This window comes from Lissotriton vulgaris, chromosome 8 (genome assembly GCF_964263255.1).
Source record: "Lissotriton vulgaris chromosome 8, aLisVul1.2, whole genome shotgun sequence".
NCBI lineage: Eukaryota > Metazoa > Chordata > Amphibia > Caudata > Salamandridae > Lissotriton > Lissotriton vulgaris.
In genome coordinates, this window is record NC_141696.1 from 1,519,907,897 (window position 1) to 1,519,925,101 (window position 17,205).

General features: G+C 50.4%; 1 protein-coding gene across 1 annotated transcript in view; it reads left to right on the top strand.

Annotated features, from left to right (window-relative positions):
* LOC147699077 (sodium/potassium-transporting ATPase subunit alpha-1-like) overlaps window positions 1–17,205 on the top strand; it is a 3,282,495-nt gene that overhangs the window by 129,250 nt on the left and 3,136,040 nt on the right. The window lies entirely within an intron of this gene.

Sequence of the window (17,205 nt, forward strand, 5' to 3'; positions counted from 1 at the left end):
GGACTCCTAACTTTAGGACTCCTAAATGCCTTCTGTGAATACCGAAAGTCTTAAAATTAGGATTTTTCTCAATTTAGTAGTAGTAAAGTTAGGACTCCTAACTTTAGGACTCCTAAATGCCTTCTGTGAATACCGAAAGTCTTAAAATTAGGATTTTTTCGCAATTTAGTAGTAGTAAAGTTAGGACTCCTAACTTTTAACTTTATTCCTAATGCATGTTTTAGGTCGATTCCTTTTTATATTCCTCACTTTCTTAGTAGAAATAGTCTACAATGGAAGAACTATATATTGGTATCAAGTCTCTAGATGGTTTACCATGCAGATTATTTTTTTCCCAGTTCCATAGTCTTAGTCCTTTTCTCATATACACTCTAATTACAGTTATACCCTTATTTTCTACCGTGTGTGTATCAATATACCGTACACGCTGATGGTTAAGATATGCGTGTTGTAAGCACTCTCAAACTAACATATTTAAGAAATTGCCGATCTATGTTGTCTTTCAGATTATTATTCTTTAATAATGATTCGGCGTCTGTGAGCTAGTATGACATGCACGTACATGGTTTCGATATGCGTGTGATAAACAACCTCGGATTTATGCAAAGTATTGCCAGCAATATTACCATTCACGCTGCTGCTTTTTACCTGTGTCTGAGCTTGGTTATTGAGTTAGAGTTTCGAACATGGTGCTTCACAGGTATAGCTAAAGAACAGTGCTCACTCGTGTTATAAACAATCTCGGATTTACGCAAAGTATTACCAGCATTATTATCATTCACGCTGCTGCTTACTACCGATGGTAAAATTTCTAGTTTCGGACACGGTGCCTATCTGGTATAGCTAAAGAGCAGTGCTCACACAGTGGCATATTAACTACATGACAGACGTACCTTATTTCATTAGTTCTATTGATGCGCATGGTCGTCTTGCCTCGTCTCCCTACCTTTATTCTCCGAAAGGGGGCTGTACTATGACTAGGTCCCTCCTATGGGTGGGACCAGGAAGGGGGGTGGTTACACCCCCTATCCTTTGTCCGGTTTCGCACCAGAGCTAGGGCTGGAGTGCCCCAGCAACTGGTTTGAACCGGGGTATGCACAGGGACACCTTGTGTGCCCCAGGCATGTCTCATTCCTTTCAGCCTGTCCTACCTCAATACACAAAATCCTGTCTGGGGTGGTGCTAGCACCTCCCAAGACAGGAAACAGTTTTTGTCCAGGCCTCCCGCGCTGGAAGGACTCCCAGCAGCAGGAGGTCAGACTTGTGTCTTTGGTGGCAGCATCCATTTTGTGATGCTGAGGCTCGAGTTAACTTTAACCGGGGTTCACAGTTACATACATGTGGTGTCCCTCTAAAAGGGTGGAATGCTACCCCCGTCGCCAGAACTGCCGAGGGGGTAGTTTTCCAATTCGTATGACACCTTACTCGACATGTTTTGATAATGCTATGCCAAAGTTAGCAATAACCGCGAGGATTATAATGCACTTAAGAGTATATGGTATAGCGTTATCATGGAAACAGCTAAAGGACTTGGTTCCGAAAGCTTCAAACAGGCTCAACTCATGCTAGAGCACCATCTCACATAATTCCAAGCACTCGGCCTCCAGGATTGTTAAGGCCTGCCATAGGAGTGATTTATAGGAGGATATGTGTCCATTTTAGGTTTAGATATAGGTATACTATATCTAAAGCAAAGGGTGATTACACCACCTTGCCCCAGCTATGTTACCAGCCAGTTGTGTCTGTTTAGATGGCCAGCCAGGGGTGGCACAATACATGCTGCAGCCCCTGGTAGGCCTTGGGTACACTTATGCCCTGGGTACCCATGTACACTGTACAAGGACTTACAAGAGTGGCCCAATACCAATTAGATATGTAACTAAGGTACATGGAGTCCATTTTAACAGATAGAGCAGGAAGCCTTGGGTCCTGAATAGCAGGATCCCAGGCCAACTATGTCGAAAACCAGCAAAACAAACCATAGTCGGATATCCACCTTCCTACATGTGCCACTAAGGCTTTGGAAGACTGGTTACTGTGAAGTAAAGTTACTGATTACATAGGATTGTATAATCTAATTATGAGAGAGCAAATCTTAAATAATTGTCAGAACCAGTTGTTGCATCATCACCTGATTGACTCAGATCTGACCTCCCCCCAAGAATTGGGAAAGAAGGCAGACAGATGGGTCAGAACCAGGGTCAAGCATCAGAACCAGAACCAGGGTGGTGGCCAGAAGAAAGCAGACCAAAAGGTTAAACAGAATTCGCAAAATGACCAGAAGTCTTCAACAGGGCCCCAACAATCTAAGGAGGGTGGGTCCTAGAATTCCCAAAAGAAGACTGATGTTCCAAGAAAACCATGGTGCCAGTACTGTAAAAGTAAGACTCGCTGGTTTAGTGAGTGCACCAAGAAAGGCACAGCTCCTACCACTACTGCCCCTAAGGCACCTGCACCCCCTAGTACAGTTAGTAGTGGTAGTGCACACCCCAAGGCTATAGTTGGGTTAACCCTGGGAACTGAGGTGGGTTCTGACTTAGTCAGAATACCTACTCAAGCTGTTCTTGTTTATAGTGGGGACATGGATATGACCCATACTGTAAGTCCCAGTACTCTTGGCAAATACAGGCAAACGCCTTTAATCATTGGAAAAATGGCTATGGCCTACAGGGACACATGTGCCAGTGTCACTATGGTGACACCAAACTTTGTGGACCCTGAACAGGTAATACTAGGTTCAGACTACCTAGTGACCAATGCTAGCAACGTCACTACCAATCACAGCATGGCAGTTGTTAACTTCTCCTGGGGAGGGGTAACTGGCCTCAAAAGGGTTGTAGTTAGTTAAGACCTCCCAGTGGACTGTCTTTTGGGCAATGATTTGGAATCCTCCTTATGGTCAGAAGTGGAGTATAGAACTCATGTGGAAATGTGAGGTTTGTCAACACATGTCCTTGCTGTGACCAGGTCACAGGCCAAGAAATGCCCAGCTGAACAAGTGCTGGATCCTGGAACAATGGACCAGACACTACCCAAGAGGAAGAGCAGTAGGGTTAAGGCAGTGCCTTGCCCCTGCCTCAAGGTGAGGATCAGCCCTCTCAGGAGGCTGACCCAAAGACCCCAGAAGGAACTGTCCTAGAGGAGCTTGAACCTGATCAGGTTGAGTTTCTTGGGTCAGGGGGACCTTCCAGGGCAGATTTGAGGCAGGCACAGTTAGACTCTTCCTCCCTTGAACCCTTCAGACAGCAGGCTGCTGCTGAGGCTGCAGGGAATGCTACAGGTACCCACAAGGTGTACTGGGATGATGGACTCCTATACTTTGAGGCAAGAGACCCCAAGCCTGGTGCTACCAGGAGGCTGGTCATCCCCTTGTCTCTGAGAGGTTTCCTTCTTACCTTAGCCCATGAAATTCCCCTTGCAGGTCACTTAGGCCAGAACAATACTTGGGAAAGACTTATCCCACACTTTCACTGGCCTCGTATGTCAGAAGACACCAAAGAGTTTTGACGCTCATGTGTCACCTGTCAAGCCAGTGGCAAATCAGGTGGCACAACAAAGGCCCCCCTTATACCACTACCTGTGGTGGGTGTACCCTTTGAAAGTAGTGGAGATTGACATTGTTGGACCAATGGACCACCCAACAGCCTCTGGGCACAGATTTATACTGATGGTAGTGGATCATGCCACTAGGTAGCCAGAAGCTATACCCCTTAGGACCACTACAGCTCCTGTTGTGGCTCCTGTTGTGGCCAGGGCCCTACTTGGAGTGTGGTGTAAATTACAAATTCACCACCCCCTATCACCCACAGTGCAATGGGCTTGTGGAGAGATTCAACAAGACCCTAAAAGGGATGATAAAAGGGTTACCTGAAAAGCTTAGGCGAAGATGGGACATCCTTTTACCCTGCCTGCTGTTTGCTTACAGAGTGGTCCCACAGAAGGGGGTTGGCTACAGCCCTTTTGAGCTTCTATTTGGGCACCCTGTAAGAGGACCCCTATGTCTTGTGAAGGAAGGATGGGAGTTACCTCTCAAAAAGCCTAAGCTTGACATAGTGGACTATGTACTTGGTCTCCGCTCCAGGATGGCAGAGTACATGGAGAAGGCATCCAAAAACCTTGAGGCCAGCCAGGAACTTCAAAATGCTTGGCATGACCAAAAGGCTGTCCTTACTGTTTACCAGCCTGGACAGAAGGTGTGGGTGTTGGAGCCAGTGGCTCCAGCAGCTCTCCAAGACAAATGGTCTGGACCCCACACCATCATTGAACAGAAGGGAGAGGTCACTTACCTGGTGGACCTTGGAACTCCCAGGAGCCCTTACAGAGTACTTCATGTGAACAGGCTCAAGGCATTTGTTGACAGGGCGGACATGGGCTTGCTCATGGCCACAGATGAGGGACAGGAGGAAGAGAGTGACCCTCTCCCAGACCTGCTCACTCAGAACCCTGATGATGGGTCAGTAGATGGTGTGGTGTTTTCTGACAGCCTCTTTGAGCATCAGCAAAAGGATTGCAAACAGGTTCTTCAATCCTTTAGACAAATGTTCTCTATGACCTCCAGTCAGACAAACTGGTGCACCCATGAGGTGGACACTGGTGACAGTCTGCCTATAAAGAGTAAAATCTACAGGCAACCTGACCACGTCAGGGACTGCATAAAGAAAGAAGTACAAAAGATGTTGGAATTGGGAGTCATTGAACCCTCAGAGAGCCCTTGGGCTAGTCCTGTAGTTCTAGTGCCAAAACCTCACACCCAGGATGGTAAGAGAGAGATGAGGTTTTGTGTAGACTGCAGGGGTCTCAATGCTGTCACTAAGACAGATGCCCATCCAATACCTAGGGCAGATGAACTCATAGATAAATTGGCTTCTGCCAAATTCTTGAGTACATTTGACCTGACAGCTGGTTATATGCAAATCAGGTTAGCTGAGGATGCCAAGGCCAAAACAGCATTTTCTACACCAGGAGGTCATTACCAATTTGTGGTGAGGCCCTTTGGTTTGAAAAATGCACCTGCCACTTTTCAAAGGTTGGTGAACCAAGTTCTCACTGGGTTGGATGACTTTTGTGCAGCATATCTAGATGATATTGCTGTCTTCAGCTCCACCTGGGAGGATCACCTGATCCACCTGAGGAAAGTTTTGGAGGCCCTGCAGAAGGCAGGCCTCACTATCTAGGCCACCAAGTGCCAGATAGGACAGAGTCAGGTTGTGTACCTGGGCCACCTTGTAGGTGGAGGCCAGGTTCAACCATTGGAGAGCAAGATACAGGCCATAAAGGACTGGGCTCCTCCAACCACCCAGACACAGGTCAGAGCTTTCTTGGGGCTGTCTGGTTTCCATAGGAAATTTGTCAGAAATTATGGGACCATTGTGACCCCTCTTAATGACCTGACAAGCAAGAAAATGCCAAAGAAAGTTCAGTGGACAGCTGTCAAAAAGCACTCGATGACCTGAAGCAGGCCATGTGTACTGCACCTATTCTCAAGAGTCCAGGCTACTCCAAAACTTTCATTGTCCAAACAGATGCTTCTGAGTTGGGTGTGGGAGCTGTTCTATCTCAACTGAATAATGATGGACATGACCAGCCCATTGCTTTTAGAAGTAGAAGGCTGACCCCTAGAGAGAAACGTTGGTCAGCTATTGAGAGGGAAGCCTTTGCTGTGGTTTGGGCCCTGAAGAAGTTGAGGCCATACTTGTTTGGAACTCACTTCAAGATTCAGACAGACCATAGGCCCCTCTTGTGGCTAAATCAAATGAAGGGTGAAAACCCCAAACTTCTTAGGTGGTCCATTTCCCTACAGGGGATGAACTTTACAGGGACTGACCATGGCAATGCAGATGGTCTTTCCAGGTATTTCCACTTAGAACAAGAAGACTCACCGGGTCAAGGTTAGTTTAATGTCCCTAAGTTTGGGGGGGGGGTTATGTAGGAGAGTAGGGTCTGCAATCCTATGGTCACCCCAGATTTTTACTTTTTGCTTCACTGGTTTACGATTTTCCCTGGCTGTGGGCCTGCCAATCAGACCCACAGCCTAGCTGTTCTCTCTCTAAATTGACATCCATGTACTTTAGGTGCATTTACCAATTGGTATTGGGTCACTCTTGAAGGTCCTTGTACAGTGTACCATAGGTACCCAGGGCATAAGTGCACCCAAGGCCTACCAGGGGCTGCAGCATGTATTGTGCCACCCCTGGCTGGCCATCTAAACAGACACAACTGGCTGGTAACACAGCTGGGGCAAGGTGGTGTAATCACCCTTTGCTTTAGATATAGTATACCTATATCTAACCCTAAAATGGACACATATCCTCCTATAAGTCACTCCTATGGCAGGCCTTAACAATCCTGGAGGCAGAGTGCTTGGAATTATGTGAGATGGTGATCTAGCATGAGCTGAGCCTGTCTGCAGCTTTCGGAACCAAGTCCTTTAGCTGTTTCCATGATAACGCTATACCATATACTCTTAAGTACATTATAATCCTCGCGGTTATTGCTAACTTTGGCATAGCATTATCAAAACATGTCGAGTAAGGTGTCATACGAATTGGAATACTACCCCCTCGCCAGTTCTGGCGACGGGGGTAGCATTCCACCCTTTTAGAGGGACACAACATGTATGTAACTGTGAACCCCGGTTAAAGTTAACTCGAGCTTAGCATCACAAAATGGATGCTGCCACCACAGACACAAGTCTGACCTCCTGCTGCTGGGAGTCCTTCCAGCGAGGGGGGCCTGGACAAAGGGTTTCCTGCCTTGGGAGGTGCTAGCACCACCCCAGACAGGATTTTGTGTATTGAGGTAGGACAGGCTGAAAGGAATAATACATGCCTGGGGCACACAAGGTGTCCCTGTGCATACCCCGGTTCAAACCAGTTGCTGGGGCAATCCAGCCCCAGCTGTAGCGCGAACCCGGACAAAGGATAGGGGTGTAACCACCCCCTTTCCTGGTCCCACCTATGGGAGGGACCTAGTCATAGTACAGCCCCCTTTAGGAGAATAAAGGTAGGAGCTGGTCCCATTCCAAATTAGATTATCCTGATTTGAAACTCTACAAAGAAGAAACTCTGGATTTCGACGTTCTGCTCCACAGAAGAATAAATAAAATCTCCCTTGTGGCCAAGGAGTGACCACCCTGCACAAGCAGGCACCATCAAACGTCCTAGCGGTTCACTTTGTCGTCCTTCCTGCCTGGAACCAGACTTCAGAGCCCGACGAGATCCGGACTTCCAGACCTCTCAGACCTCTACCTACATCTGCAGCACAGCTGAGATCCGTGGGTGCGACGAGACACGTGGGACCGGCCATCTTGAAGAAACTGCTCTTCGCTTCCAGCACGACTTCATAGGTATCCTCGAGAAAGTGCTGTGGGGATTGAGAAGCCCCAGCCCCGAGCAGCTCCTGTACAGAAGATCAGCCCTCCAGCATCCACAAGATCTGCGTGGGGCCCTTTTGCTTGATTGCTGCTCGACGCGTTGTCTGGTCACTTGTCGGCTGGCTAGTGACCTCCTAGACGACAATCCACGAAATCTACATTGCTGGTCTGGTTGCTCCAGACTGGCCCTTGCTTCCCTGCAAAGGAGAAGCACCCTGACCCTCTTGGTCCGCACCAGACGCCTTTTCCACTCACAGCGTGGGTTGCCTTTGCCAAGGCCTGTTGACGCCGAATCCGGAACCAACACCGCCGACAGCGAGAGCCTGCGTTGGACAGCTCGTGCCTCCATCCTGGTTGTCGAAGACACCTCCTGGTCCACGTGGCTGCAGAGTCAAGCATCCACTCTTCACCTGATCGCGACGACCGCATCTGGTTCCTTCCTGGTTCCACTCCGGTCACTGGCTAGTGACTTTGAACATTGTCCCCTCTGCTTTCAGGTCTTCATATTCCTCGATCCACCCTTGGATCGCTCCGGACATCTTCCTCCTGGTCGCCTGCAGCATCTTTCTTCAAGGCTCCATAGACTTCGACGCGGAAACCCGACACACTTTCACACCTATGCACCCGCTGACCGTGGGTGAGGTAACAAGAGCATTTTGGTGCTCAAGGGTAGATTGACTCTCCTAGTGTCCAGGTTTCCAGTCGTTTTAGTCTTAACTAGTCGGAACTGTCTTTTACTTACCTTTTCGTAATTTGTAGTGTCCATTGACTCTGTCCCGCATCTTGCGTGTGAGTTCACACCCTGCACACGCGCCCCGTGGGCCTCCTGCTCCTTACCTAAGGTTAGGGTAGTCCCAGCGATCGTACAGCCTCTGGACATCTCCATTTCCTCTATCGATTTCCTTATACTATTTACTTAGTATATGGTTTGTCGTGCCCCTAGGGCACCATTGTAATTTGTGCAACTTAAAGTATTTTTCATAAGAGTCCTGTCATGTGCTTAGCCCTCTGATCTCATAAAGAGTTCAGAGGTGTTTTGTTGGTAATAAATATCTATCTTGTTTATTTTCATAACAACCTGTGTGGTGTCCTTTCATTTGGTATTCAAGGGGTTATATGTGGTAAAACAGCTGGCTTCACATGCCAAAAGAGTTTAGCCTAAGACTGCTTTCTCCATGCTACCATTAGGATAGCTGGTCTATAAGGTTGACTTACAGTCAATCACCATAAGGGTTGTTTGGACTGATACAAGGTGATCACTAGAACTAGTGAGCATCATATATCAGGCCAACTTCTCACACGTGCTTCTTACAAGTTCCTCACAGGACTTCTGGACTTCAAAGACACCCGAAGGAATCTCCCTTAGCGTGAAGGAGTTACCCCCTGCATCAGCAGGTACTGCAACGCATCTGAACGTTTTTCTGATATTGAGTTCCTACGGACTCCACCAGGCTCAGTTACACATGTGGCAGTTCTACAACTCCCTTGAGGCCTGCACTTTCTCCAGACCAAGTCTGAGGCCAGTATCCCTTGTCGGCACCCCTGGCACCGCGCCCCTGTTCACTGCGTCGACTTGCTGTCGCTAAGGCTGGGCGACTCTTGTCTCCAGAGATCTCCGGGTCCTTTCAAGGGACTTCTTTATTTTCAGTGGGCTCCTCTGTTTAGTTGGGCCTGCTCAGACTCACCTGTACTTGGTGAGTCTCTTGGAAATTGGTGGTTCTAACTTTGCACCTTTTTTTGCTTGCCACATTATTTGCAGTTCCCAGGGCTTGTTGGTGTCCCTTAACTCTCAACACCCTACGTGGGACAGCTGGTGATCGGCTCCTGTTCTTTAACAGCATCGCCTGGTCCACACAGCTGCAGCTCCAAAGTCATTGTCAACTCTCCTGCATCTCCCGACATAGGTGGGCATTCGTCTCCCGTGCTTCCTGGTCACTCCTGAATGGCATAGACTCTTTCCCCTCTGCTTGCTGGTACTTCTCAACTTGAATACCCCTTTGGGTTCCAGCGGACACTTTGATCTTCTTCAACAGCAGCATCTTCTTGAAGTCTCCCATTAAGTTCAAAAGCTGTTTCCGATGCCACTTCTCACGTATGCACCCGGATTCCCTGGTGTAGGTATCCTGGTTCCAAGGGTATCCATGGGTGTGGTGGCTCTTCAACCTTCTGTCTTCCATGGGATTTCTACAGGGAATTGCAACAGCGATTTACCAATTGACTTGAATGGAGCATGCGGTCTTGTTCCTACGCTGGACACGTCCTCCGTGGGGTTTCTGGTTACTTACCTTGGGTGGTTTCTTGGGTCCCCCGCACTCCCACATCTTCTGGGTATGTTCTTGACTTGAGTCCTGGTTTGCATTTTACTATTTTAATATATGTTTTGGTCTCCCCCTGGCGACCACTGTGTATTCATGCTATTTACCTGTTTTTATTGCAAAGTATTGTGAGCATTGTGTACATTTCCAAGTAGGAGATATTTGTGTTAGTGAGTCTCTTATAACAAAATACGTATTTTTATAAATACACAGTGTGGTTCTTTTTCACTTAAACTGTACCAATAAGGTTACGTTCTTGTGAAACAAGCTGCTTAACATTCCTTCTGGACTAAGCCTGTAGGTTACTCTCCACAGCTACCACTTAAAGAGCTTTCTAAGGTTGTCTAAAATCACCATAAAGGTTGTCTGGATTAGTGCTAGGTGTTTCACCGAAAAAAGTGTGCACCATATACTAAGCCAGCTTCCTACAGCTGGGCTTTATATAAATCGGGGGAATTGATTTTCCCCATGACCCCCAGAAAGCCTCCTTTGCTGCCCAGATGAACTGAGCTCCATCCCATGCAGGCATTTTGTATTTTTTCGCATGGGCCAGTGAGCACTGCTTATTTTTATACAAACGCCTGCAGCGGCGTCAGACGCAGCAGCTCTCAAGGGAGGTTGGGGAGTGGGATTGAGCGCTGTTATCTTCCTCTTTTGGTGGATTTTGGATCTCATTAGGCATACCTATTATTATGTCATGCAGTAAAGATTTTTTGCACAGTAATTTAGTCTTGAGTGAGCATTTGGCAGCAGTTTTTGACGACCCCCATCGAAGTGGCAGCACGGTGATATCTGGAAGCCTATAGTTCAATGATAAAAATAAAGTACAAAATATGTAAGATCTAACATTATGCTGAATGTTTACATTTCTTACCTTTTAATTTTAATCAGAGGGGCGTGGCCAAGATGGCGGAGTAGAGGCACTACTCCCGAGCTCCCGCCGACGGCCTGAAACAGCACCGGCCTGCGGCCCGTTGTAGCCCGGATCGGCTCATTTCTGAGGGCTGGAGAGGTCCCAGTATCAATGGAGCCAGCTTTGAGCGGAGAAGCTGCCAGTACATGATGATCTTCCGACACCGACCCTGCTGTGAGCTGACGGCGGGCAAAACCAGCGGGCCATGCTGGTACGCTTAAGACTGCAGACGAGAAAGCGAGTGTCCGCTGCGGCAAGAGTCTGACCTTTGAGCTGCTCGGAGGTGGAGGCGGCCTCTGTGAAGACATCGATGAGATTGGCGCCGCCGGGGCAGAGAGACTGCGAGCACAGGAGCCTGGTGAGGAGCTGCGGTGGGAGGTCGGCCCACCATCTTGAGTGAGCGGCATACCAGTCTTTGGACCCGCGCGGCGGCAGCTGCGGGCTGCTCCGTGCCCCTCCGCGCTCCTCCGCAGTGAATCGCATTGGGAGCCAGGCGGGGTACGTGAGCAAGGGGCACGGCGGCCTAGCACCCAGACAGAGCGGGTGCGAGTGACGGAGCGGCCGTGGCTAGGCCCGCCCCCTCCCCCCTGCTAGGCCTCGTGTACCACAAGGGCCTGGAAGGAGCCTGGCATTGTGGAGCTCGGGTGCGCGGAGGGGGCCGAGAGAGGCGCAGGCTGGGGTTGTGAGACACCAGAGGCCGCGCCCGAGCACAGAGAGGCCCACTCATCTCCATCGGATCTGGTGGGCCCGGGGCTGACATTGGCGCAGCGGGCCTGCTGAGACGGCACGAGCGGCGGTGGCCTGGCTACTGCCCTGCGGCTGGGAACCGACTGGGTGCGGAGGAGCGGAGTAAGGACCGCAATCTTGGGGAGACCTGTGTCATTGGAGGCGGTCGTATCAGGAGAACTCTGCGGGCGGCTAAGGGACTGCACTGACAAGGAGGCAAGGTTTCAATTCTGCGACGATCCACCAGAGGTATTAGCCTGCGATTGGGCTGGAGGAATGACCCGGCCTGCGTTTGTGTGCACGCCCCAGGGAGCGCTATTGAGTCTGGGGGGGGCCTGGTGGCCTGCGGCTCCGGCGGCGGGCCTACTACCCGTCCGACATAGCGGACCGTACTGGAGGAGCCTGGACTGTGAGGTGACCTGCAGAGCAGAGCAACACGGTAGGCCTGGGTAGTGCGGGCGGGGTCTGACTGAGGCTGAGGAACTAAGCGTCTTTCACCTTAGGAAGAACATCGGTCTGTAGCTCGGCCTTGAGGAGGAGACGCCCTGGGCCCCGGATCTTTGGAGGGGGGGTCTGCAGTTGCGGCTGCGATTGCCGAGGCCAGACAGACAGCAGAAACTGAGTGCCGGAGGCCTGGCCGAGTAAGAGGGGTGAAACCACTGAGGCAGTGGTTGGTGAGGGCAGCGGCCGGAGTTAAGCCCACCAGTCGATCTACACCTAACTGAGGGAGTCAGAGCGAAGCATGTGGCGCCGTCACATAGCCGTACTTACTCAGGGGCACGGGAGTCTGCTGCCAGAAGAGTGGGGTGAGGAGGCCCTACATCCACGGGAGCTCACCCCGGAGCTGGGCTGACGAAGTGACTAACCTTGGCACCACCTACTATTTAATCTGACATTGGGCCTTCCCAGGGACTTTGAACTTCAGGGCCAGCGCACGCAGCTAGGCGGGGTTCACTCTCGCAGAGCGATCAGGTTGGTGGGGGTCACCTACGACTCTTTCAGATCCCGGGGAGGCAAGCTATGTCCTCTGCAGGGAGACGCGAAGACAAGACCAATAAAGACTTATTTGCGAAGTCACAGACTAGACAGGCAACCTCCGGCATGGCGACGGGCACCGTTGCCCAGACATCAACGCGCGGAGAGGGTGCAGAGCCCATCACCAAGGCGTTTCTTGAGTCCATGTTCGTAGCTCTACGTGAAGATATTCACACACTCAAGAAAGAGTTCACCACTGTAATCAAGGAGATTTGTCGAGACATGGACGCAATTGGAGAACGAGTCGCAGACTTGGAGGGCAAGGGTGATGGGAGAGACATGGAACTGGCGGCACTACAGCAAGAAGTCCTCAGGATCCACTATCAACAGGTAGATATTCAATCCCACCTGAAAGATCTAGAAAAGCGCTCTCGGCACCATAACATCCGGATCCGGGGAGTGAAGGTGGACGACGGTTCGAAGGACCTTTTCACATACACGAAGGAGCTGTTCAACCATATCCTAAGCAGGCCCCTAGAAACTGAATTGCGCATAGACCACGCGCATAGAGTCGGACCACCGCGTGCTCCATCGCCCCCCCCCCCCTTCGGACATCCTGGTCTGTGTCCAAGAGTGCCGCACCAAGGAAGCCATCCTCCAAAAGGCGCATCAAATGCACCCGGTGGAGTTTTGGGCCAGATGCCAGTTCTGTTTCAGGACTTATCTGCGCTTACTTTGAAAAAACGTAGAACTTCAAGCCGATCACTCAGCATCTTCAGCAGCACAACATATCCTACAGCAGGGGCCATCCATTCCGTCTGGTATTTCGTAAGGATAACAAACTATACCAACTCCGTTCCCTGAGGGAGGCCTGTGAGTTGCTGGGGGTGGATATCACGAAGGAAGAGAGTGAAGACGAGAACACTAGAGACGCTTCAGCCGACTCTGGGTCTTGCTGGCGCATGCAGGGTCGTAGGCGCCGACCCAGGAAACCCCCTGCTGCAGACATCATACAAGGCCAGAAATCGGCTCTTGCGACAATCGCTGCGGAATTGGCCAACCTCTCAACGAGCTGATATCGGACATCACTTATAGCCGGCTGTCTGATTTGTTAATAACCAGGTCGTGGGTGGGAGGAGGGGTGATTTGTTGGTAATCTAACCCCAAAGACGTTTTCACTGATCGTCGAGGGACGATGGACTATGGGGGACAGTTCCCTCTTTTCAACTGTTCTCATGTTGCGTTGCTGTTTCTTGAGGGGGGGGGGGTTGTGAGGGGGGTTCTGGGGTTCCATGTCCACTTTCTTATTAAAACTAGGCCAGACCAACTCGCCTGCGGGGTCCTCGGCCATCTGGGCGTTTTACACCCTTGTTGTATCGTGAGTGGCACAGTATTTATGCTCTCCATCCTTTTTAGTACCTACTATCTCGGCCACCATGCTTAAGATCCTGACCCTGAATGTGCGGGGTCTTAACAATCCGGTAAAACGTAGGGCTGTCCTGTCGTGCCTAGAAAGTACCCAAGCAGATATCTGTCTCATGCATGAGACCCATCTTTTAGCAAGGGACTGCAACCGCCTCAGATCCCTGAAATTCCCCAGCCAATTATTTTCTTCAAGTCCTACTAAAACAGCGGGGGTGGCGATTCTAGTAGCTCAGCGGTTTCGGGGGGAGGTCCTTCTAAAGGAAGCTGAGATCAAAAGGGAGGCTCCTGATTTACCGTTTTGCCATTAACGGCCTGACTCTTGCCCCTAACGAAGGCGCGACTTACACCCTCACGAGCGAGAATACTCATACTACTCCAGTGCACACAAGACGTACGCGAGACTAGACTATTTTTTAGCATCTATACCCAGAAGCACTCTCACATCTGTGGTTGATATAGGAGTTGCCTCCCTATCGGATCACGCACCGGTTATTGCCACTTCCACTCTTCCACCACTATCTTTGCCCTCGAGGGTGTGGTGTCATAGGGATCCGCTCCTCCATCGGGCAGATGTAGTTTAGCGCATACAGAATTCCATTACTGAGTACCTCTCACATAATGCCAACTATGACACAACCCTTGCAACACAGTGGGCAGCGCTGAAAGCAGTCTTGCGGGGGGAGTTCATTACTATTTCGGCCGCAGATGATGCCGAGCGCAAGCGTAAAATGGAAGACCTGACACAACAAACTAGGGAACTGGAGAGGATACATCAAAGGACAGGTGCCCCACGAGTATGGCGACAACTTAAGGCTGTGCGCCATCAGCTAGCAGCGCTTGATCAAGATAGGGCAGAATTTGCAGCGCTCCGATTAAAACACACCCATTACACCGGTGGGGATTGGTGCAGACGTCTCCTAGCCCACAGGCTGCGGGAGGCCCGACAAAAGCAGGGGGTTCGTGAAGTCCATAGAGGTACATGAGTATCGAAGGATAAGGCGATAGCTTAAACATTTCGCAATTTTTATGCCACCCTCTACACTGGGTCCCCATTAGACAGTGCAGATGGAATTGCCTTTTTGGATTCGGTCACCATGCCGGTTCTAACGCAGGCCCAAGCCGACCACCTCGACAGGAACATACATACGGAGGAGGTCATTGTAGCCATCTTCTGTCTTAAACCGTTTAAAGCCCCTGAGCCGGATGGCTTTTCCGCAATTTTTTATAAGACATTCTGTGCCATCCTTGCCCCTTTGCTCACCAATAGTTTAATTCCTTCGCCGACCCTGGTGCAATCCCGAGCGACCTCTTGGAGGCCTCTATAGCGGTCATCCCTAAGCCCGGGAAGGATAAATCTAGGTGTGGAGCATACCGCCCAATCTCTCTCCTCAACATAGACCTTAAATTATATCCCGGCATTCTCGCTGCCCGCTTTGGCCCACATATTCCATGGCTTATAGACCCGGACCAAGCGGGGTTCATCCTTGAGCGCCAGACATCCGATAACCCCAAACGAGTTCTCCATCTCATCAAGAAGGCACACGTATCCTAGGAGAGTATATGCTGCTCACTATCGACGCAGAGAAAGCGTTTGACCGCGTTCACTGGCCCTACTTGGAGCAGGTTCTGGAGCGCACGGGGATGGTAGAGCGATTTCGCACATACATCCTCAATTGTTACAAGTTTCCTACAGCCGTAGTCCGCGTGAATGGGCATAGGTCCTCTCGTTTCCCCATTGAAAGAGGCATGAGGCAGGGGTGCCCTTTGTCGCCCCTCCTCTTTACCCTCTATATGGAACCGCTGGCTATGAGACTGAGGCAGAATCCAGCTGTTACCGGGATAAAATTTGGTGGATATGTTCAAACAATCTGCCTATACGCCGACGATGTGTTGATATCACTTGCCAACCCAAGGACCGCACTGCCGGCAAGTCTGGCGGACTTAGACGCATTCGCCCAGGTGGCAGGATTCAAGGTGAATACGGACCAGTCGGTGGCCTTCGATCTCTCCTTGTCGAAACCCACCCGGGAACACCTGCAGAACTTGCTTCCTATTCAATGGGCAACAGACACGACTCCATACCTGGGGATCCAGCTGGCCCCCTCATTTCCTGCGGTAGTCACCACCAACTATGTACTCCTAAGTAGAAGGATCCGCCGGGAACTCGGCAGATGGAAGTACTACCCCATCTCCTGGTTTGGCAAAATTGCAGCGGTCAAAATGACCGTTTTACCCCAGATCCTTTATCTCTTCCGCACCATCCCTCTCCGGCCGCCCACAGGCTAGATACGAAAGACTAAAGCAGAGCTTGCACAATTCATTTGGAATGGTCGGAAGCCACGAATGCGGCAGGTGTTGACGACGCTTGCTTCGGAGGGGGGAGGGCTGGGGATTCCTGATCTTCAACTCCATTTTCAGGCCACTCAGTTGCGATACCTTGTGGAGTTGATCCGATGGGAGTCAGAGAAACACTGGCTGTTTCAAGACCAGGCGGTAGCTGGGCGACCGCTGCAGGAAATTCCCTTCCTACGTAAGGCCCACAGGCCCCCTAATCTCTATGCCTCGTATATTACACGGGTTCCCCTCGAGGTATGGGTATGGGACGCCACTAATCTGAAACACGAGCTTACGTCCTTTCCATCTCCACTTACCCCCCTGATAAATAACCCTAAAGTCACACCTGGCATGGATGCGGTCACCTTTGCAAGGTGGAGGCCTGCAGGGTACTGCTTTTTGTATCATGTATATGGTGTTGAAGGGGTCATTCCTTTCCCCCAGTTGAGGCAGACATACAGGCTTCCTGAGACAGATAGGCTCCGATATCTACAAGTTAGACATTGGGCGCTTCAACCCCAAGTCCGCTCCAAAGTGGATAGACTCCTTTCTCCTTATGAACGATGGCTACTCACACGCACATCAGATAAAAAACACATCTCTGATCTGTATAAGATATTGCAGGTACGCCTCACACACACTTATAACCCCAGTAAGGCCCGATGGGAGAGGGAGCTAGGCAGAGTGCTCAGCCAGAAGGAGTGGGACAACATATACTTCAGGGCCCGACATTCCGTATACCACATGGGGCTCACCGAGATCCTCACAAAGGTAGTAACATATTGGTACTACACCCCGGAGCTCTTACACGCAATGGATAAAGCACAGGAGGCGACATGTTGGCGTGGCTGTGGCCAAGTAAGCACCTTAGTACACTTATTGTGGGAGTGTGAGCATGTCCGGTCCTACTGGACTCAGGTCTTGGATGAGGTGGACAAGCATTTTGAGATTGAGATCCTGTACTTCCCAGCGTATGTCCTGCTTGGCCTCCCCAATCCTCTGATGTACCCGCTGCGGTCTCGTAGAGGCAGGCAGATAGGAATTGCGTTGGGGTCGGCGACACAAAACATACTCATACATTGGCGTACTCTCAATGCCCTGACATTCACAGGTTGGCTACATCGTCTGTGGCATGTCCTTGGGAT